The 23,657-nt window shown below is 44.8% G+C and overlaps 1 protein-coding gene across 1 annotated transcript in view; it reads right to left on the reverse strand.

Moving 5' to 3' along the window:
• The window catches only part of LOC147101762 (serine/threonine-protein kinase Nek6-like), a 334,143-nt gene extending 315,084 nt beyond the window's left edge, over positions 1–19,059 (reverse strand). The window contains exon 1 of the mRNA XM_085965669.1: positions 18,948–19,059. The gene's annotated coding sequence lies outside the window, so the exon portion shown is untranslated. The remainder of the gene's footprint in view (positions 1–18,947) is intronic.
• Positions 19,060–23,657: the final 4,598 nt, after the last annotated feature.

Below are 23,657 nucleotides of genomic sequence, written 5' to 3' on the forward strand. Positions count from 1 at the left end.
GGGATAAAAATCAGAGCAGCGGAAAAGCAGAATCTTCAAAGAAAAAATTTAGTTCAGAGCACTTTTTCATCTCTGGAAAATTCTATTTTCTCCAAAGAGTCTCATTCATCTGTCTTAAAAAGCCCTTAGGATAACATGAGAATTTATTAAGTAGGATAGCTTATTAGGCCTAAAGGCTTGTTCATAATCAGGTCCTATCCAAGATGGCAGAGACAGATAACAGGTGCATGAAAGCAAAACAAGCACATATGGGTACAAGGAAACGTGAAAGTACTTCCATTAAATTACACTGCGTAGACATTCGGGGTAATAAGGTTAATAATGCATGGTTACCTCAAGATGTTCAATGACTGTTCTTTTTAACACTGTTGGGATAGGAGCATTCCAGATACTAATTAGAATGATGTTGTGTTAAAGCTGCTTTTCGACGCTCAAATGATGCATTTGCCATAATTTGTCTTGTCTTAGGGGTGTAAAGGTCGATAAGGATTATTACCCCTTGCTCCTGGTTCACTGATTGCACTTTAGTTAGAGGTCGGAAAATACTGGTCAAAATATTTAGTGTCCTTTGTATAGTTTGAACAGAAAGTGTAATTCCATTATTGTGCTCTGAATGAATGGGGAAAAAACCTTAATTTTCAGTTTAAATAGAAATGTTTGCAATAAAATGTCATATGTATATCTAGGACACTATTACTGGGTAATTACTTTGAGTTCAGTATTTCAGAGGTATGATGTGTGTTCTGTTTATTTACCTTATCAACTAGATAAGACCTACTAATTTTAGACAAAGCACTTGAATCAACATTGTGCAACAAAAGGACAACATTGCCCTACTTATAATGTCGCCAACAATGTCACTTACCATTATCACTAATTTTATACATATTTAATTGAACATTGCAACTCCCCTCCCATTGCTTTAGCTCATTAAGGCTCTGTATCTGAGAGTTGCCACTATTCTGGTTTCTGTAGATCACATGTGTAGACTGAGAAGTGACAGTTAATTTACAATCATTTATTTTGTGTCCTAGAAGTAATGCTGGCATTTGCTCACCAAGGTTCTTAGCCAGTGCAGCATTTTTACTAATCAATTTACATATTTAAATGATTACACCAGACCATGAATAGAAAATTGAATCGGAAGCAGTAGGATATCAGATAATAGTTCAATTCATAATGTCAGAAAACATGTCATCCACAGACCTGCTACTTGCTTAATTATTGTCCTTTATCCTAGTGCTTGCTATTGAGTATTTCATACTTTTTCACAGTTACACCCAAAATGTTCTGTATTTTAAGACAGACACAAACACCTACGCCATTTATTCCACTTTTCTACAATAGTAAACCTGATTTTTGCTATTCCTAGAAAGTGATGTCAAGGAACTTCCAATGGCAAGTTTTGAAGGGGGGGATTTAATATGTGCTCATTGGTGATAATCAAAATGGTTCACGGATATTATCATGATGTAATGCCCCTGTGAATTACTTCTGCTATCACCAGGAAAAAAGTAAAATTTGAAATGTATTTCTTGACTAGTTATCTTCTGCACTGCCGCAGCGGATTAAAATAAGCGTTTTATTACTAATCTTTTTCCTTCAATTTCTGGTCCCATTTTTCTTCTGCATGTGGGATCCCCTTATCCATCTGCAACCACAACTAAGGTGGTGACTGACTTTGCAGCTAGACTCCAATTATCTAATTTAGTTGATGTAAAGCAGTGGTAAGCAATACTTCAATCACAGATACCAGAAAATCTCTCTCAAATTGGTATGGCCAGCATGAATAAGAATCCAAAAATGGTGTAAAATGTCACCATATCCTGAACACTCACCACATTTCAAGCTGGGATTTATTGTGCACCATATCTTCTTAGACTTTATCTCATGCCTGGTGCATTGGAACACACCAGCAGGTCAGCCATTCTAAAAAAAAAGCAATAGTACATGGAGGGTGCGATAAAAGGATCCAGTCAGATTCAGTGGGTCGGATTCAGCCCGTGTCTCGCATTGGACAACGGTGATGATGAGAAAGATTGATGAACTGCATATTAACAGCACAGATATTGATTTATCTACTACCTATCATATTTTCCAGAGCGATATAGATCTGTTTTATTTTAATGCCTAGGTCTATACGAACACAGGCACAAATACTGAGGAAGATGTCAAATAATGTTGCCACATATCAGCACTGTAGGATTGGGACTGGTACTACCAGCAGGGCTGAAGGGAGCCGAACTGTTGTAGTGACACTGAACAAACATAAGTATACATTGCAATCTGAATGTAACATTTTTAGACAATATTAACACACTAAAAATATTTGATTTAGCTCCAGTTATTAACTTTCACATTTTCATAACTTTACTGTTATGATGTTTTGAGCTATTGAGATTGGAGCTATTAGTTTGTCACCCTTGACGATGACTAGCAACACTGCAGTCTTGCTCACGAGTGATGGGTTATATATTGTATTTTCAAATCTAAATCATCACATTTAGTTGAAATTTTACACATTATTTTAAAATTTGTTTTTCCATCGTGACAGAGCTAGTTAAATTTCTAACTCTCCGACGTATTCCCCGATAAATATTTATGAAAATGCAATAAAAGTTCAAAGTTTATGGGTTCCTGATATAAAAAGAGTTTTATCCTGGATGTATTCATTCTTTGCAACCTCTTGTCAAGAAGGGCATGTACTATTAAGAGACCCTCCCACAGCACAACACTCATGCTCCCCAACATTATAAACGCTGGCATCAACTCCAATGACTGTGAACCCTCCATCCCCCAGCCAATCCTCAGCATATTTAATATGTTGCATTTTTCAGGAGAGAAAGGATGTACAACTCGCGATTGGCCAAGATGGACAGGTCATATCTGGAAAATTGCACAAAACTGGCAGGGAATTTTAGAAAAATGTCCCATTGTTAAAATATGGGTTTGGCTAACTCTCAAATACCATAATATTACCTTGGATTACTGTACTTCAAACCACTCTTGACAAGTCAGGACTGCTATTACTGACCTTAAAGGGTTAAATTCTGAGGATAGGTTGCATAGACTAGGCTTGTATTTCCTTGAGTACAGCGTATAGCAGATTAAGCGGTGATATAATTGAGGTGTCTAAAATGATTTGATTGGGTAGATGGAAACTATTTCCTCTAGTGGGGGAGTCCAGAACAAGGGAGCATAACCTTAAAATTAGAGCTGGGCCATTCAGGGGTGAAGTCAGGAAGCACTTTTTCACACAAAGGGTAGTAGAAGTCTGGGACTCTATCCTCCAAAAAGCTGTTGAGTCTAGGTCGATTGAAAATGTCAAAACTGAGATTAATAGATTTTTGTTTGGCAAGGGTATTAAAAGGATATGGAACCAAGGCGGGTAGATGGAGTTAAGATATAGATCATCCATGATCTAATTGAATGGTGGAACAGGCTCGAGGGGCGAATTGGCTTACTCCTGTCCCTATGTACCTATGACCTTAGCACATGCCAGGCCTCGTTACAGGTTTAACAAACTTTTTGATGTTTATACTTAAAAGTAGCTTGTTGGCTGTTTGAAAAGATCACTATTGCAGATACAAAGTGATTAGTTATTAATTTGTCACTCATATGAGTAAAATTGCAGGTTTCAAATGGCCGTTTCACTCAGTCTTTCGCTTAACAAGACAATTCTAGACCTTCTGTTGTAATGCAGAATTGTGCAGCTGAAGGAACTTTGGAATTTAGAAATGGTAGAGAAACTATAGAAAGTGCTATTAGCGTGAGAATGTAACTTGCGGACAGAGTCTGCAATATTATAAATAAGACCCAAGTAAAAATTGGCACTGCAAATGGCAAGGTCACATTTCCTGTATGTAGTCTGCATACCTATTTACCAATTAACATATAATCCAGAACAGTCCCATGAAATGGTTGTCATGGACAGGCCACCACTATCCCTGTATACAGTGAATAATAGATGCATGTTAAAGGGAATGGTAGCATAGTGGTTATGTTACTGGAATAATAATCCAGAGGCCTGAACTAATGATCCAGAGACGTGAGTTCAAATCCCACCACGGCAGCTGGGGAATTTAAAGACACGTTAAATAAATTTGGAATAAACAGCTAGTATTGGTAATGGTGACCATGAAACTTTTGGCGTGTCATAAAAACCCATCTGGTTCACAAATGTCTTTTAGGGAAGGAAATCTGCCGTCCTTACCCGGTCTGGCCTATATGTGACTCCAGACCCACAGCAATGTGGTTGACTCTAAACTGACCTCTGAAATGGCCTAGCAATCCACTCAGTTGTAACAAACCGCTGAGAAACAATAACAAGAATAAAACCAAACAGACCACACAGACCACCTGGCATCAACCTACACACCGACTTCGGATACAACAATGGCACACAGCCAGCCCAGTCGACCCTTCACTAACATCTGGGGAGTGGTGCCAAAATTGGGAGAACTGTCCCACAGGCTAGTCAAGCAACAGCCCGACAGTCATACTCACAGAATCATACCTTTCAGCCAATATCGCAAACTCCTTCATCACCATCCCTGGGTATGTCCTGTCCCACCGGCAGGACAGACCCACCAGAGGTGGTGGCACAGTGGTTTAGGGTTGGGAGGGAGTGGCTCTGGGAATCCTCAACAATGGGCTGGATTTTGCCAGCGCTCAGGGGGCGGTTTTGGAGGCAGGTCAGGTGGGAAAGTCGGAAAGAGTGTCGGCGGGTTCCGATACCGCCGCCAACCCGCCTCCGCATAACTTCCCTAGAGGCGGGCTTGGAGAGACCATTTCGGTCCCGCCTCCAGGCGGCGGGACAGGCCCTTAACAGCCACTTAACCACCTCTGTAAGCCGATTTTGAGAGACCCTTCAGGTTTTCCAACGTTTTCAGCGGCCTGCACGCCTCTCCTGAAACACGCCAGCTATACCTGGCGGTTTCACTGCCGGCTGCCTTCCTGCCTGCTGCCTCTCCAACATAAAAGCAGAGCTTTCACCAAGGATCACTTGGCTGTTGCCAAACTTTGTTTTTTCAGGTATTAGTGAACTTCTTGCAGGCCTACTGATTTAGGATTTAGTGAGTATGAGATTCATCTCCAGTGTCACCTCCTGGGGAAACCCTCTCCCCACATTGCCTGAGTGCTTCCTCGCCTGAGGTTTCCACCAGCAGCATGGGGACCATTTATCTCCTTTAATCGTGGACCTCAGCCTCGGACGAGGAGTACCCGCGGCCGCAGCAGCACCAGAAATAGAAACATAGAAGATAGGAGCAGGAGTAGGTCATTCGGCCCCATGAGCCTGCTCCGCCATTCAATGCGATCATGGCTGATCATCCAAATTCAGTACCCTGTCCCTGCCTTCTCCCTATATTCCTTGATCCCCTTAGCCTTAAGAAATATATCTAACTCCTTCTTGAATATTTTTAATGAATTGGCCTCAACTGCCTTCTGTGGTAGAGAATTCCATAGGTTCACCACTCTGTGGGTGAAGAAATTCCTCCTCATCTCAGTCCTAAATGGCTTACCCCTTATCCTTAGACTGTGACCCCTGGTTCTGGACTCCCCCGCCATCGGGAACATCCTTCCTGCATCTAGTCTGTCTAGTCCTGTTAGAATTTTATAAGTTTCAATGAGATCCCCTCTCATTCTTCTAAACTCTAGTGAATATAAGCCTAATTGACCCAATCTCTCTTCATACGTCATTCCTGCCATCCCAGGTATCAGTCTGGTGAATCTTCGCTGCACTCCCTCCATGGCAAGAACATCCTTCCTCAGATAAGACGACCAAAACTGCAAACAATACTCAAGGTGTGGTCTCACCAAGGCCCTGTACAACTGCAGCAAGACATCCTTGCTCCTGTACTCGAATCCTCTCGCTATGAAGGCCAGCATACCAGTTGCCTTCTTAACCGCCTGCTGCACCTGCATGCTTACCTTCAGCGACTGGTGCACAAGGACACCCAGGTCTCGTTGCACTTCCCCTTTTCCCAATCTATTGCCGTTCAGATAATAATCTGCCTTCCTGTTTTTGCCACCAAAGTGGATAACCTCGCATTTATCCACATTATACTGCATCTGCCATGCATCTGCCCAATCGCCCAACCTGTCCAAATCGTACTGGAGTTTCTCGGCATCCTCCTCACAGCACACACGCCCACCCAGCTTTGTGTCGTCTGCAAACTTGGAGATATTACATCTAGTTCCCTCGTCTAGATCATTAATATATATTGTGAATAGCTGGGGTCCTAGCACCGATCCCTGCGGTACCCCACTAGTCACTGCCTTCCACTCGGAAAAAGACCGGTTTATTCCAACTCTTTGCTTCCTGTCTGCCAACCAGTTTTCTATCCAAGTCAGTACCTCACCCCCAATCCCATATGCTTTAACTTTGCACGCTAGTCTCTTATGCGGGACCTTATCGAAAGCCTTCTGAAAGTCCAGATACACCACATCCACTGGTTCGCCCAGTAGCAACAGCAGCACCAGCAACAGCAGCGTCAAACTCCTCCTCACCCACCCGATGCTGCACAGGGCAGAGGGCGTCAGTGCAGGGAAGCAGGAGAGAGCCCCAAAACAAAGTTTAGAGGCTGAGGATGACTTTCCCCAACATGACTAAGCAGCAGTGCCAAAGGAGGCTGAGAGGTTTGTTATAGATAGTCGCAGACATCTGCGCTATGCTGCACCAACACCTGGAGGCCAGAGGAGCGGGTGGAAACCCCTCACCAGTGGCAGTCAAAGTCACCACCGCACTCACCATTTTTGCTTCAGTCTCCTTCCAGGGATCATCAGCAGCATCTCCCAGGTGGCCGCACACGGTTGCATGACGCTTAGGTTGCCCAATCACACACATGTGGCTGGCACCTTCTTACCACTACATAGACAATGGCCAAGAACCTGTGGCTTCCTATCACTGTGACCACCAGCATGACCAATCCAAGTTGCCCTGAGCCCTCAAAGTGGAACTTCCATTTCCGATATGACCAAGACCACAACTGCAGCAGTTTGCCTTCAGTGCAGTTTATTAAAATAAGGAAATGATGGCATCTAATAATTGAACAGAACAGAACACCCAAGTGACGACCCGTGCTTAATCTTCCTCTTACGTGTGCTCCTACGTGTTGGTTCCCCTGTAACTTCAGCAGATGTGGAGGCATCTTGCTCGCTTTCATGCTGCTCCTGCTTGGACACCTTTGGCGGGCGTCCTCTGGGTTTGCGAGCCTGTGATGGCTCAGCAAACGTCTGCTCCTCCTGCAGCTGTGCAGGGGCTGAGACGCACATCTCTGATGGGTGAGGACTCTGGTGGGGTTCTGACCGAGGGCTTTGCTGTGGCATGGGCATGTGAGCAGCTGGAGAGGAGCCCCCACTTCCTTGTTGGCTGCCACCAACATCCCTCTCATGGGTCAGCCCCACCTCAGTGCTAGCAAGTGGCTGGACAGCACCTTGCTGCACATCAGGGGGGCCATGAGGACCCGTATCTGCAGTGGCAGTCCTACTCCAGAGGACTTCCATGAAGTTCTGGTTTCTCTGCTCAATAGCTGCCCATCGCTCCTCCAGAGATGTCAGTCTATTCTGAACAATGACCATGTTTTCAACACTCTGGCGACTTAGCTCCTCGATGGTCATAGCCATCCTCTCCTCTACTGTAGACATCCTTTCCACGGAGGTTGCCATCCTTTCTGTGGTGATGCGTTCATGCGCCAATGACTCCAAAAAGGCTCTGCTCATGTTAGAGTTGGACTCCTCAATCCTCTCCACACATGCAGTGACCCTGGAGACAAAACCTGCCAGAGACTCCTGCACCTGTTCCTGGAGTTCCAGCACCGCTCTCCTTCTGGATGGACCCGGAGGCACAGGGTCCACATGCGGCTGAGCAGAGCTAGGCGAGTCCTGCGACCTCCGATGAGGACTCTCCACTGCTGTCCCTGTCTGCACCATCTGCTGATGCTCACTTGTGAGTGGTGATACACCAGGTGACGCGAGGGTCCCACTGAGGTGTGCGTATCTGTGCTGGTGTTGGGTGCGCTTACATCTGCTGACGCTGCGCCCTTAGAGGTTGCAGGTTCCTCTGAGGAATCTTCATGGTCGCCTTCTTCCGCCGGGACACTGGCAAGGGGGGAATGTCAATAGTCCTGTGATGGAGTAAAGGCATGAGTTAGACAACTGATATTAATGTAGCATGCACATGGAGTTATGCAGATCATCATAAGTCAATCAGTATGAGCATCAGCAGCCATTTTAGTCACTTATGCAATGTAAATGAGAGCGATGCAAAACTATTCTGTCACCAGCTTGCTCCTCTGTGCCCGTCTGGCCGCCCCCCATTTCCACATCCAGGCTAGCACCAAGATCTCCAGGGCCGCCTCCTCAGCATTGGTGAGATGGGCTATTGAGGGTGGCCCTCCTCCAGTCCTCATCCTTTCCCGCTTACTGCAGGGAGACAAGTGGAGTTTGATTGAGAATAATGGAGTGAGTGTAGAGATTCCAGAAGATAGATGCTTAGAAGGAGACAGGGATGGAGTGAGGTGCAGGTACCAGGGGCCCTCCCTGTGTGTTGGTAGTTGTTGTCAGTGCATAACTGTGATAGGGTGTGTGAGGGCAGCATAGTCGAACAGTGAAGTGCTTGTGAACATAGAGAGAGAGGGATAGTTAGGGGTGCAAAGCATGTAAGGGTACAGTGGGATTTGTTGGAGTAGGTTGACAATGCAGAGTGCTGGTGATGAGAGGAGATGGGGCGCAGAATGAGGGTAAAGGTGATGCTTCACTCGCTTTTCCTGTTTGAACAAGGTCATTGAAGCTTTTACGGCACTGCAGCCAGGTTCTGCTGCAGACCGACCTGCTGCTCACTTCCCTCGCGATCTGAAGCCATACAGCTTTTGTCTGCTGGGGAGGCTTCTTCCTCCTAGAAGAGGGGAAGAGCACCTCCTTGTTAGCTGTGACTCCCTCTACCAACACTTGGAGGGAGTCATTGGTGAATCTTGGCGAGGCCTTGGGCCTTGAGGTAGACATCGCCGATGAAGGCAGGATCCTCAGGCTTCCACAGTATCAGCAAAACAGTCGCATAAGGAACAAGCCAGCTTGGAGGCCTTAAATCCAGCTAGATAAGTGGCAGCAGCAGAGGCGAGTTTCAGTCTCAAAACACTAATTGACACAGGGGAACCCACACACCAGGAATTTATTGGCCAATTAGGGCAAAATCTCAACATTTTCTGACCTGACAATGGGGGCAGCTTCGGGACCCGCTGCCCACCTGACCCGCACCCAACCCGCCGCCAATGTGAAAATCCAGCCCATTGACTCTGGACCCCATGAAGTCTCATGGCTTCAGTTCACGCATGGGCAAGGAAACCTCCTGCTGATTACCACCTACCGCCCTCCCTCAGCTGATGAATCAGTACTCCTCCATGTTGAACACCACTTGGAAGAAGCACTGAGAGTAGCAAGGGCACAGAGTGTATTCTGGGTAGGGGACTTCAACGTCCATCACCAAGAGTGGCTTGGTGGCACCACGACTGACCGAGCTGGCTGAATCCTGAAGGACATAGCTGCCAGTCTGGACCTGGGGAAAGCGGTGAGAGAACCAACACTAGGGAAAAACATACTTGACCTCGTCCTCACCAATCTACCTGTCGCAGATGCATCTGTCCACGACAGCATTGGTAGCAGTGACCACCGCACAGTCATTGTGGAGACGAAGTCCCGTCTTCATACTGAGGATACCCTCCATCGTGTTGTGTGGCACTACCACCATGCTAAATGGGATAGATACAGAACAGATCTAGCAGCTCAAAACTGGGCATCTAGGAGGTGCTCTGGGCCATCAGCAGCAGCAGAATTGCATTCCACCACAATCTGTAACCTCATGACCCGGCATATCCCTCACTCTACCATTACCAACAAGCCAGGGAACCAACCCAGGTTCAATGAGGAGTGTAGAAGAGCATGCCAGGAGCAGCACCAGGCGTACCTTAAAATAAAGTGCCAAACTGGGGAAGTAGCAACACAGGACTACATGCATGCTAAAAAGTGGAAGCAGCATGCTATAGACAGAGCTAAGCGATCCCATAATCAGCGGATCAGATCAAAGCTCTGCAGTCCTGCCACATCCAGTCGTGAGTGGTGGTGGACAATTAAACAACTAACGGAAGGAGGAGGTTTCATGAATATCCCCATCCTCAATGATGGTGGAGCCCAGCGTGTGAGTGCAAAAGACAAGGCTGAAGCGTTTGCAATCATCTTCAGCCAGAAGTGCTGAGTGGATGATCCATATCGGCCTCCTACTGAGGTCCCCACCATCACAGAAGCCAGTCTACAGCCAATTCGATTCACTCCACGAGATATCAAGAAATGGCTGAGCGCACTGGATACAGCAAAGGCTATGGGCCCCCAGAACATCCTGGCTGTCATGCTGAAGACTTGTGTTCCAGAACTAGCCACACCTCTAGCCAAGCTGTTCCAGTACAGCTACAACACTGGCATCTACCTAACAAAGTGGAAAATGACCCAAGTATGTCCTGTCCACAAAAAGCAGGACAAATCCAATCCATCCAATTACCACCCCATCAGTCTACTCTCAATTATTAGCAAAGTGATGGAAGGTGTTGTCGACAGTGCTATCAAGCGGCATTTACTCACCATTAACCTGCTCACCGATGCCCAGTTTGGGTTCTGCCAGGATCACTCGGCTCCTGCCTCATTACAGCCTTGATCCAAACATGGAAAAAAAGAGCTGAATTCCAGAGGTGAGGCGTTGTGACTGCCCTTGACATCAAGGCAGCATTTGACCAAGTGTGGCATCAAGAAGCCCTAATAAAATTGAAGTCAATGGGAATCGGGGAAAACTCTCCACTGGGTGGAGTTATACCTAGCACAAAGGAAGATGGTTGTGGTGGTTGGAGGTCAATCATCTCAGCCCCAGGATATCGCTGCAGGAGTTCCTCAGGTCAGTGTCCTAGGCCCAACCATCTTCAGCTGTTTCATCAATGACCTTCCCTCCATCATAAGGTCAGAAGTGGGGATGTTTGCTGATGATGTGTTCAGTTCCATTCGCAACTCCTCAGATAATGAAGCAGTCCATGCCTGCATGCAGCAAGACCTGGCCCACATTCAGGTTTGGGCTCATAAGTGGCAAGTAACATTCGCGCCACACAAGTGCCAGGCAATGACCATCTCCAACAAGAGAGCGTCTAACCACCGCCCCTTGATATTCAACGGCATTACCATCGCCGAATCTCCCACCATCAATATCCTGTGGGTCACCATTGACCAGAAACTTAACTGGACCAGCCACATAAATACTGTGGCAACAAGAGTGTGTCAGAGGCTGGGTATTCTGTGGTGAGTGTCTCACCTCCTGACTCTCCAAAGCCTTTCCACCATCTACAAGGCACAAGTCAGGAGTGTGATGGAATACTCTCCACTTGCCTGGATGAGTACAGCTCCAAAAACACTCAAGAAGCTCAACACCATCCAGGACAAAGCAGCCTGCTTGATTGGCACCTCATCCACCACCTTAAACATCCACTCCCTCCACCACCGGCGCACCGTGGCTGCAGTGTGTACCGTCTACAAGATGCACTGCAGCAACTCACCAGGGCTTCTTCAGCAGCACCTTCCAAACCCGTGACCTCTACCACCTGGAAGGACAAGGGCAGTAGGTGCATGGGAACACCATCACCTCCAAGTTCCCCTCAAAGTCACACACCATCCTGACTTGGAAATACATCGTCATTCCTTCATCGTTGTTGGGTCAAAATCCTGGAACTCCCTCCATAACAACACTGTGGGAGTACCTTCACCACATGGACTACAGCGTGCAAGTAGGCGGCTCACCACCACCTTCGAGGGCAATTAGCGTTGAGCAATAAATGCTGGCCTTGCCAGCGATGCCCACATCCCAGGAACTAATGAAAAAAAATGTATATACTGATCAAGTATCTAACATTGTGCTATACCCGTTGTCACACTCTTTAAACTTTAAAATAATATAATCAGGGCAACTCATTTCCAGTGACTAAGTCAAATTTCATTTTATTACTTGGGCTTCCAGGATTTTCATTGATGTTTTGGGAATCAGATAGGATCCATTACATCCATTTTTCCATGAAAACCACAAACCAATTGACTTGATTATAATGTCTAAATAAACAAGCCCCTTGAGAGGGAGGAACTGAAAGAAATCAGTATTTGTAGGGAAATTGTGTTAGGGAAATTGACGGGATTGAAGGCCGATAAATCCCCAGGGCCTGATAATCTACATCCTAGGGTACTTAAGGAAGTGGCCCTAGAAATAGTAGATGCATTGCTGGTCATCTTCCAAAATTCGATAGACTCTGGAACAGTTCCAATGGATTGGAGGGTAGCTAATGTAACCCCACTATTTAAAAAAGGTGGTAGAGAGAAAACAGGGAATTACAAACCGGTAAGCCTGACATCGGTAGTGGGGAAAATGCTAGAGTCCATTATAAAAGATGTAATAGCAGAGCACTTGGAAAACAGTGACAGGATCAGACAAAGTCAACATGGATATACAAAAGGTAAATCGTGCTTGACTAATCTACTGGAATTTTTTGAGGATGTAACTGGTAGAATAGATAAGGGAGAAGCAGTGGATGTGGTGTATTTGGACTTTCGGAAGGCTTTCGATAAGGTCCCGCATAAGAGATTAGCGTGTAAAGTTAAGGCACATGGGATTAGTGGCAAGGTACTGACTTGGATAGAGAACTGGTTGGCAGACAGGAAGCAAAGAGTTGGAATAAACGGGTCTTTTTCCGAGTGGCGGGCAGTGACTAGTGGGGTACCGCAGGGATCAGTCCTAGGACCCCAGCTATTCACAATATATATTAATGATCTAGACAAGGGAACTAGATGTAATATCTCCAAGTTTGCAGACGACACAAACCTGGGTGGGCATGTGTGCTGTGAGGAGGATGCTGAGAAACTCCAGTATGATTTGTACGATAGCAAAATACTGCAGATGCTGGAAATCCGAAATAACAACAGAAAATGCTGGAAAAACTCAGCAGGCCAGGCAACATCCGTGGAGAGAAATTACAGTCGAAATTACAGACCCGAAACGTCGACTGTAATTTCTCTACACGGATGTTGCCTGGCCTGCTGAGTTTTTCCAGCATTTTCTGTTGTTATTCCAGTATGATTTGGACAGGTTGGGTGATCGGGCAGATGCATGGCAGATGCAGTATAATGTGGATAAATGTGAGGTTATCCACTTTGGTAGCAAAAACAGGAAGGCAGATTATTATCTGAACGGCAATAGATTGGGAAGGGGGGAAGTGCAATGAGACCTGGGTGTCCTTGTGCACCAGTTGCTGAAGGTAAGCATGCAGGTGCAGCAGACGGTTAAGAAGGCAAATGGTATGTTGGCCTTCGTAGCGAGAGGGTTCAAGTACAGGAACAAGGATGTCTTGCTGCAGTTGTACAGGGCCTTGGTAAGACAACATCTTGAGTATTGTGTGCAGTTTTGGTCACCTTATCTGAGGAAGGATGTTCTTGCCATGGAGGGAGTGCAGCGAAGATTCACCAGACTGATACCTGGGATGGCAGGAATGACGTATGAGGAGAGATTGGGTCAATTGGGCTTATACTCGCTAGAGTTTAGAAGAATGAGAAGGGATCTCATTGAAACTTATAAAATTCTAACAGGGCTAGACAGACTTGATGCAGGAAGGATGTTCCCGATGGCCGGGGAGTCCAGAACCAGGGGTCACAGTCTAAGGATAAGGGGTAAGCCATTTAGGACAGAGATGAGGAGGAATTTCTTCACCCAAAGAGTGGTGAACCTGTGGAATTCTCTACCACAGAAGGCAGTTGAGGCCAATTCATTAAATATATTCAAGAAGGAGTTAGATATATTTCTTATGGATAAAGGGATCAAGGGATATGGGGAGAAGGCAGGGACAGGGTATTGAATTTGGATGATCAGCCATGATCTCACTGAATGGCGGAGCAGGCTCGAGGGGCTGAATGGCCTACTCCTGCTCCTATCTTTTATGTTTCTATGTTTCTATGTTTGCCGAGAAGCTTTTGGCACAGGAAGATTGCTGCTTGAGGTACAGATTCGATATGTCATGGTTGGCATAATAACCGTTGCACCCGACCGTGCCTTATTTGCATTATGCAACAGGAAGTCATTCCAGCTGTAGCATGACAGCTACCTTGTATCAGCATGTGAGGGCAGGAAGAGAGTATTTAATGAAGGTTGTCATAAATCTCATCATCGAGAAACTACCTATGAAATAACACTGGACGGCCAGCTGGTGGCGCCGTCCAAGGAGTATAAATACTTGGGCGTTGGCCCCAGCTTTCCAGGGACATTTTGTAAAGACAAGGAGGTAGTGGATACAACTAGACCTCCATGTTCTGAAATAAGTTGATTAAAGCCTTGCTTTATGCTCAAACCAAGTGCGGTGAGTTTTATTATGTCAAAGGTCATAAGGAAAAGGTAAGAAAACTGATCATAAGGACATAAGAAATATGAGCAGGAGTAGGCCATGCGGCCCCTCAAGCCTGCTCCGCCATTCAATAAGATCATGGCTGAACTTCTACATCAACTTCACTCTCTCGCCCTATCCCTATATTCCTTGATTCCCTTAGTGACCAAAAATCTATCGATCTCTGTCTTGAATATACTCAATGACTGAGCATCCACGGCCCTCGGGGGTAGAGAATTCCAAAGATTCACAACCCTTCGAGTGAAGAAATTTCTCCTCATCTCTGTCCTAAATGGCTGACCCCTTAACCTGAGACTATGCATGAGTTCTAGACTCCCCAGCCAGGGGGAACAGCCTCTCAGCATTTACCCTGTGAAGCCCTCTTAAGAATTTTATATGTTTCAATGAGATCACCTCTCATTCTTCTAAACTGCAGAGAATATAGGCCTAGTCCACTCAATGTAGATCATTCTGTTCAAAACACAAAGCATAGTAAAGCACTTTTATCAGCTTCTATTTCAACTTAAAGCATGCTGAAACATTCTTTATATCATGATTAGTAGATTAATAGACTCAATGAGTATAGGTAGTTGAGGTAGTTTTAGAAATACAGGAGCTCACTGCACATAAGCCAGCTTCCTCAGCTAATTAAGATTATTAAGGACTGGCAATCAATTTATATCTGAGTATATCATTGAAACCGAGTAGCCTTTGTTGTGCATATGCTGCACTGCAACCGTGGCAGATAGTCATGTTCTGTTAAAGAGCTCGTGAAATTGTTCCGCAGTTTCACAGGAGTACTTGAAGGGAGAGGAAGGCCAAACTGGTGACTGTTTAAAATCAAACATCGACAGGAGAAAAGAAATGAAAATGTAACATCTTGTTTGAAAAGGAGCTGGAAAAGTGCCAAGAGAAACATAACAATTTTTCAAAATGCCCAATGGTTGTTAACTAAGCAGCTTTGCAAGAGATACTGTAATTCACTCAGCAGGGAGTGATATGAACAACGGAAGAATGAGCAGCCTTTAAACTAGAATTAAAGGAATTATAAAACCTGTGTTGCATTACCAAGATATTGCTACATAAGCAAAACTAACAGCAATAGGCATGTTATGGTGTGTAATTATGTAAAGGACTATAGAAGGTATGTAATGGGGTATTTTTTCTGACCTATTTATAATGCATAAAATGTAAAGCTTAGTCACAAATGAGTTGTGAAATAACCTCACCAGCGAAATAGAAACAGGGTTTCCACACTTCCCCATTTCATATACTGTACACATTTAGTAGACACATTTAAAAGAGAAGGTATGTGTAGAGGGGTGCATTCCTCCCCACCCGAACTAGGTAGTACAGAACAATGTAATCATTGTAGAGAACTATTTAATAAAGCTAGTTGGACTAGAGTAGTAATCTCTAATGTTTGAAAGCTCAGGGGCCAACAATGGGGCGGTGCACTGTTAGTCAGTGGAACAGGGTCTGGAAATCACTAAAACCTAAGCTGGTAAGTGGGCCAATAAATCACGCACTTACACGGATTCAGTTTATAGGCTGAAAACGATCTCTTCCTGTCTTCTTTCTACCTACGGAACGGAGCTCCAGATCGTGCCTGTTGTCTATGGAACAGAGGTCACTGGACCAATGCCCAGTCTGTCATTACTGCCCTATTTAATGACGTGCATTTCCATTCAGCCTTTGTGAAAGCATTCCAAGCACATTTGTACAATTTTTGTTAAATATAAAGTTATACATCATCATATAGCTTTGACTAAAATATTAGTCTATAATTTACCTGAATGTGTAGTGAAAACGGTCATAAACTTGCATTCATGGTTATCAACATATTGTTACATTCTCGCTCATCTTTTCATCAGCTTATTTGCTCTTACAACCACCTGACCTACAACTAGGGTTGCCAACTCTGGCTGGATGCATCCCTGGAGGTTTCACATGACTTCCCGCCTCCAACCCAGTAACACAGCCTTTTTAATCCTCTGCAATATTTTTTTTTTAAGAACTAATGAACAAAAGTGTTCAAAGAAAATTTAAAACGCACAATTTTTAAAAAATGCCCCAATGATTGTTTTCTCCCGGGTTGCTCGCAGCAGTGCCCGTGTGATTAAACTTACACTCCTGAAGACTCCAGGATAGTCCTGGGAGGGTTGGCAACTCTACCTACAACTTTAGTCCCTCCTAAGGAACATTAGGAGGGACTAAAGTTGTAGGTCATTCAGCCCCTCAGGCCCGCTCCACCATTCAACTGGTTGATTTGCACCTCAACTCCATTTTCCCACCTTTGCGCCATTGCTTGATACCCTTACCTATCAAAAATCTCACTGGGGGCGATTTTCCCAGCCCTGGGGAGGTGGGTATGGAGGCAGGACTGCCGGGAAAATGGCAGAATCTGGTACCCGCCCCCGTGCCATCTTCCCAGGAGGCCGGTCCCCGAGTCGCGCTGGGTCCCATCTCCTCACGCTTAGTGCCATTTAACTGCCTGTTAACAGGTAGTTAACAGGCAGTTTTTTGGCTAATCCCTATTTTGAGCCCTAAAGTGTGGGCTTCCCGACGGCTCCAGGGTCAGCGAGGCGAGCCGTGGGTCTGTGGGGGTCGGAGGGGCCGAAATGTCCGGTGTGCAGGTGAGTGATGAGTGCAAGTGTGGAGAGGTAAGTGTGTGAGGTGAGTCTAAAGTGTTTTAATAAGATTATACTTACCTTTGCTTCTTCCTCCAAGCTTCATCCCTTTAGGCTGCGGAGCTGTCTCATCCGTGAGCAGAGATGACAGAATGGCCGCTGCATTCTCCGATGCAACAGTCATCTGATTTCTGCTCAGCAAATAGGTTTGGTGAGTCTTGAGTACAAGCACTCACCAAAGAACAGAGATTGTCAGTGTTTGACAGCTTCGCAAAGCTGTCAAACGATGACAACTCATCTGTCAAAAATTTTTGACAGATGAAACGTGATACGCTGACGTCATCTGTCACCGGCTTCCCCTTAGTTGGCCTGCTAAGCCCGCTGGGCGGGCTCAACGAGGTCAAGCAAGGGAAAATAGCGTGGGTTGGCCAGTTGTCGATGGAGGCGGGACTAAAACCCGACAAGCAGCAGTCCCATCACGTCCCCATTGATGAAATCTCTCTCAGTCTTGAAAGCTCCAATTGTCATAGCATCCACAGCCTTGTTTTTGGCAGGTGTGGGGGGGGGGGTGAAGAGTTCAAAATTTCTACTCCCATTTGCATGAGTAGGTGCTTCCTGATTTAACCCCTGATTTTATTATGACCCTTGTTCTTGTTTCCCCACCAGAGAAAGTAGTTTCTCCATATAGAAATAGAGAAACTAGGAGCAGGAGTAGGCCATTCGGCCCTTCGAGCCTGCTCCGCCATTCAACGAGATCATGGCTGATCATCCAAACCCTAGCACCTGGTCCCTACACCGACAGCCATCCCACCCAAGCCCTAACCCCGTAACCCCACGTATTTAATCCCCCCCTAACACTAAGGGCCAATTTTTTTATCATGGCCAATCAACCTAACCCGCACATCTTTGGACTGTGGGAGGAAACCGGAGCACCCGGAGGAAACCCACACAAACACGGGGAGAATGTGCAAACTCCACACAGACAGTCACCCGAGGCCGGATTTGAACCCGGGTCCCTGGCGCTGTGAGGCAACAGTGCTAACCACTATGCCACCGTGCTGCCCTATCATATCTACCCTATCAAATCCTTTTAACGTTCTAAAGACCTCGATTAGATCACCCCTTAATCTCCTATACTCAAGGGAATGCAAGCCAAATTTATGCAGCCTGTCCTCATAATTTAACCTCTGAAGAACGGGAATCTGTGCTGCACTCCCCCCCCTCCCCCTCCAAGGCCAATATATCCTTCCTGAGGGGTGGTGCCCAGAACTGAATGTACCCAATCAAAACCTTGGTCTGACATAACTCTACACAACTGAAGCATAACTTCCTCCCCTTTGTATTCCAAGCAACAAGATGAGAACCAGGAGCACAGGAGGAATCAAGTGGCACGTTCATACACGTTTGCAATTTAAGCCAGTTCTGGTCTATTTCCGAGCAAAGGAAAACAAATCTAGAGACGGTTACCCATTGTGCATGGTTGTACAGATAGAGTTTCAGCTAACTTACACATACTACTCACATACATTAAAGAACTTCATTTCTGGAAAAGTTTTAGAGATTCCTGCAGAGTTAATGAAGTGATTATTTTAACCCTTTCAGCAATTGGTTTATTTTGCAATTTGCCCGAGGGGCTGCATTCTACTTTTAAAGCTAAAGAGTGCACTGAAGCACTTATTCAACGATTGTACTAATGAAGTGTCATTACACACCCCTGAATCAATATCAATAAGCGCATTGCAATGTATTTCCAGAAATGATGCACCAGAATGAGCATGGTGTAAATGACATCACGTAATCCATGCACATCCCGACAACAAAACCTCCTTCCTATTATCACAATTTTTGGACACATTTTTGTGTCACCTTTTACCTTTAAAGATTGCCCTGTCAGGATTTCTCATTCAAATTTCCAACATCAACTGTCAAGATGTAGCTACAGGCTCTGGCCACCGGCTGCTGTGTGGAGCAGGTTTTTGAAGTCTGTCACGCAACTTCGTCACCCTGTTGTATACAAAAAATATTATATTCATCAACTGAGTTTGGATAGTGCCACATGCAATTTACTAGCGCACAAAAGAAAGTTAATTGCCATAATTTTTCTATCCTAAGCGACTGTACAAATCAAACGGATTCACCCTAACACTTGACAATGTAATGATATCAGCAAATAGAGATGGTATTTGCCTGTTCGATTATGATGCCTTAATAGCATGTTTGCAGGTATTGATTACTTATGCCTGACCAGCAGAGGTCATGTGAGAGACAAGCAGTTTGGGTTTGGTTTCAGTTTCGTTCTAGATGCATCACAAGCATCGTGTCTCCTGTAAAAGCTGTATGAAAGGGTTGAACAAGCTTTAGATTAAAAGTCATTCTCTTTCATAAATGTCTCGTCATTGAACCCACAAAGAAATCAATACATGGTGTCAGAAGTGACTGAAAGAGATGAAGAGAAAATATCTGAAGTTAAATCAGCTCTCCACAAATTAGCAAGCCAAAAGAGAACATCGTTACTTACCATTAGAGAATAGCTAACAAAGTGAAAAAATGGAAGGATTACACCCACCGGCGACGCTTCAGTTGACAGGTAATGTGGCTGAAAATTGGAGAAGGTTCAAACAACGTTTGGGGTTGTATTTATCAGCAATCGGAGCTGACGAGAAAAGTAATGAAAGGAAATCGTCACTGTTCTTACATGTCGTGGGTGATGAAGTGCTGGAGGTGTATAATAACTTCACATTCGCTGCTGATGGAGACAAAATGAAGCTAGATAAAATAATGGAACAGTTTGAGGCCTACTGCATACCTAAACGTAACGTGACGTTTGAGAGGCACAGATTTTTCACATGTGTACAGAAAATGGGAGAGACTATTGATCAGTATGTGACTGAACTGAGAAACAGAAGCAAATCGTGTGAATTTGGGGGACTGACAGACTCGCTGATAAAAGACAGACTGGTGTGTGGTATTCCAGATAATGGTCTAAGGGAAAGACTGCTAAGAGAGCAAGATCTAGACCTGGGAAAAGCCATAGCACTGTGTAGGGCTACAGAGACTGTGAAGTTGCAGGCAAAGGAGCTGTTCAGTGACAGTAGCTGCAACGTGGATGCAGTGAGAATGAACGGATACAAACCGTTTAACAAAAAGAGCGCCAATGTGAAAAAAGAGGCGTGGCCAGCGAACGAAAATGAAAGGGACAATCGAAAGTCATGTAGTCGATGTGGTACACAGCATACACCAAGAAAGTGTCCAGCATATGGTAAAACATGCAATAGTTGCAACAAGAACAACCATTATGCCCGTTGCTGTAAGAACCAAATGCAACAAAGCAAGGTCTATGCAGTAGATGAAAGCGACATAGAGGAGTTCTATGTAGATGTTGTGTCTGAAAACAAAAAAGAAGAAAGAGACTGGATGTTGACACTAAAAGTGAATGACATATACATTCCATTTAAATTGGATACTGGAGCACAAGTTAATGTGATATCAGAGACTGATTTTAAGAAAATTAGACCCAGACCAAAGATACATGGAATAAAAGTGAAAGTGACAGGATACTCAGGTACTGATATACCAGTGAAAGGAAGATGCATTGTCAAAGTAACACACAAGGACAGAGAGCACACACCAGCATTAATTATGGTGCCAAAGGATGTGCAAGCCATACTAGGTTTAAAAGCCTATGAAAGACTGAACCTGGTAAAGAGAGTCCTCGTTGTGGAAAGCGAAGGAGAGACAGTCTATGATGAACTGAATGTTGCGTACACACCGGGTAAGCTGATGTATACAGCAGACACGTTGTCCAGAGCTGTTGGCCCAGGAGAGCCCACAAACACAGTGAAAAGACTGATGTACAAGGCAAAAGACAGTGGAACTGACTTCTACCAAAGCATGCTTGTATACCGCACAACGCCGCTCGAGTGTGGTAAGTCACCAGCCCAACTCCTGATGGGACGTCGGCTAAGGTCAAACCTACCCATCCCAGAGAACCTCCTGAAAACAAAAGAGGGGGAGAAAGTGAGGAAGTTCAAAGAACAGAAAGAAAAGCAAAAGTACTACTATGACAGAGGAACACAAAACCTACCTGAACTCCACACTGGTGACCAAGTAAGGTTCAAAGACAAAACAAACACATGGACTCAGAAGGGAACTGTCCTGAGTGAAGTTCAACCAAGATCATACACCATTCAGACAGATGAGGGTGCTGTTCTGAGAAGAAATCGTCGAGATCTTCTCATGGGACCAGCCACAGCAGGTCAAGAGACTGATACTGTTGAACAACCTGATCACACAGCTGAGAACCAATCATCTGAGGCAACAACTCAGATTCAAGGACAATCAATCAGAAAATCCTCAAGACATGTGAAGCCTGCTGAGAGACTCATTGAGCAAATTTAAGGACTATTGTTATAGAAGGAAGTAATGTTATCTTATTCTTTCTTCAAGTTCTAGTGTATTGACATATTTCATGTGAACACACAAAGCAAGGTTAAAAAACCTTGATCATGATAATGATAATGTAAGTTCATTAAGTGTTACAGTTAAAATGCAGATTAATACAAAGAAAACATGTTGTTAGTTAAAAGTAAAATACTTTTGTTTTAAGGAAAGGAGATGTAATGATATCAGCAAATAGAGATGGTATTTGCCTGTTCGATTATGATGCCTTAATAGCATGTTTGCAGGTATTGATTACTTATGCCTGACCAGCAGAGGTCATGTGAGAGACAAGCAGTTTGGGTTTGGTTTCAGTTTCATTCTAGATGCATCACAAGCATCGTGTCTCCTGTAAAAGCTGTATGAAAGAGTTGAACAAGCTTTAGATTAAAAGTCATTCTCTTTCATAAATGTCTCGTCATTGAACCCACAAAGAAATCAATACAGACAATAGTTCGACAACACTTTGAACACTTGTCAAATTTAGTCATAGGTTCTTCAGTTCACTCAATAACATCCAAGAGGTGGATAAGAGGAAACTGAGCCGAAATTGGGAAAGGTTATGGAGGAGAACCAAAGACATGGTTAAAGGTACTTTTGAAGAGAGAGATAGAGAGATTACGTTCCAGTAACGGAGAGCTTTAACTTGCAATGTTATCGGTGGCTGTTTGCTTTCCTCAGGAGATTAAATTCAGTAGAAGTCATATTAGTACAGTTTGTAGCTGATAAGCTGGGCGGAATGAGCTCAATGAGCAGAATGGTCTTATCTCATTCCAAATTTCTATTACATTCTGTGTGGTCACCGACATTCAATCAGCAGCAGCACATCCGGCTTCGTTCTGACTTCACCTCATTGCATACATTCCCGAACACTTCCGCCCCCTCTGACATGGCTCAGTATCTTGCTGTGGAAATGAGCGGCCATTGTGCTGGAGGGGTTTAGAGCCCAATAGGTTGGCTGGCTCCAACTGAGAGGGACTGCCCCTCAGCCATTCCCCTTTACATGGACCTTTATTCTTTATATTTATGCTGTAATTTCTCTAAATAACCCAGTAGGATTAGATACCTCCCTAGCAATATCCACCCAAACTATACTTTACTTTTCAGACCAAAGCTTTACAACTATCATTTGCAGACTAGCTGTTATTAAATATATTCTGGCAGTGGTTTATCAGTTAATGTACCACTTAGTCTATATTATACCAACACTGCAGGAGCATTGTTAGAGTATTAATGGCTGTAATTAGTTTATCCAATATTTGCTTCAACTAACTGCAGTTCAGTAAATAAAAAGAGTGGTTCAAATCATGTGGGGGACTGTGAGAATCAGAATGTGTGCGAAGTACAACAAAGAGGAATGTGTAATCCGTACATAACTAGGGCACCAGGTGCTTTTCTGCAGCTTAGTTTTTCCCCTCCTGTCTAGGAAGAGTGGCCTCCATGTGCTGCTCCCCCCCGCCGCCTTTAGCTTTCTGTCAGATGCTGATCTGGGTAGGTCTCACTGCACTACTCCAGTACATTGTGCAGTGGCTAATTTCAATGGGGTGAACATTGGGTGTGTTCTACAACAGGCGAGCAATCCACTCGATCAGGTTACCAGCCAGGCAGCAACGTTGAAAATTACCCCAACTTCTCCAACTTCCCTGTTTTTAAAACAAGTAAATTAACCCAGCTAAAAAGAATACCTTTTCCAGTTTCATCGGTATTCTATGAATATACCCCCAAATCCACTCACATTATCTTTATCAATGATGTTACATTACAGCAATGTCTTTCAGTTAAAACCTGGTATCCCTTTGATTGGGCTTAAATAGGCTGTATTTGGGCAACGATGAGGACTCCCCACTGCTGTCCCTGTCTCCACCATCTGCTGATGCTCACTTGTGAGCTGTGATACACCAGGTGACAACACTACTCTATGTCCCGAAGGTCCCACCGAGGTGTGAGTGTCTGCGCTGGTGCTGGGTGACGCTGCACCCTCAAAGGTTGCAGCTTCCTCTGAGGAGTCTTGTGGCTGAGGCTGTTGCTCCTGGACAGTGGGGAGGGGGGCTGTCGATGGTCTTGTGGGGGAGTAAAGGAAAGAGTTAGACATGTGATATAAACGTTGCATGCACATGGAATTGTGCAGATGATCATAAGTCAGTCT

This window comes from Somniosus microcephalus, chromosome 23, assembly GCF_052327205.1.
Source record: "Somniosus microcephalus isolate GS21.2 chromosome 23, FLI_Smic_1.0, whole genome shotgun sequence".
Classification (NCBI taxonomy): Eukaryota; Metazoa; Chordata; class Chondrichthyes; order Squaliformes; family Somniosidae; genus Somniosus; species Somniosus microcephalus.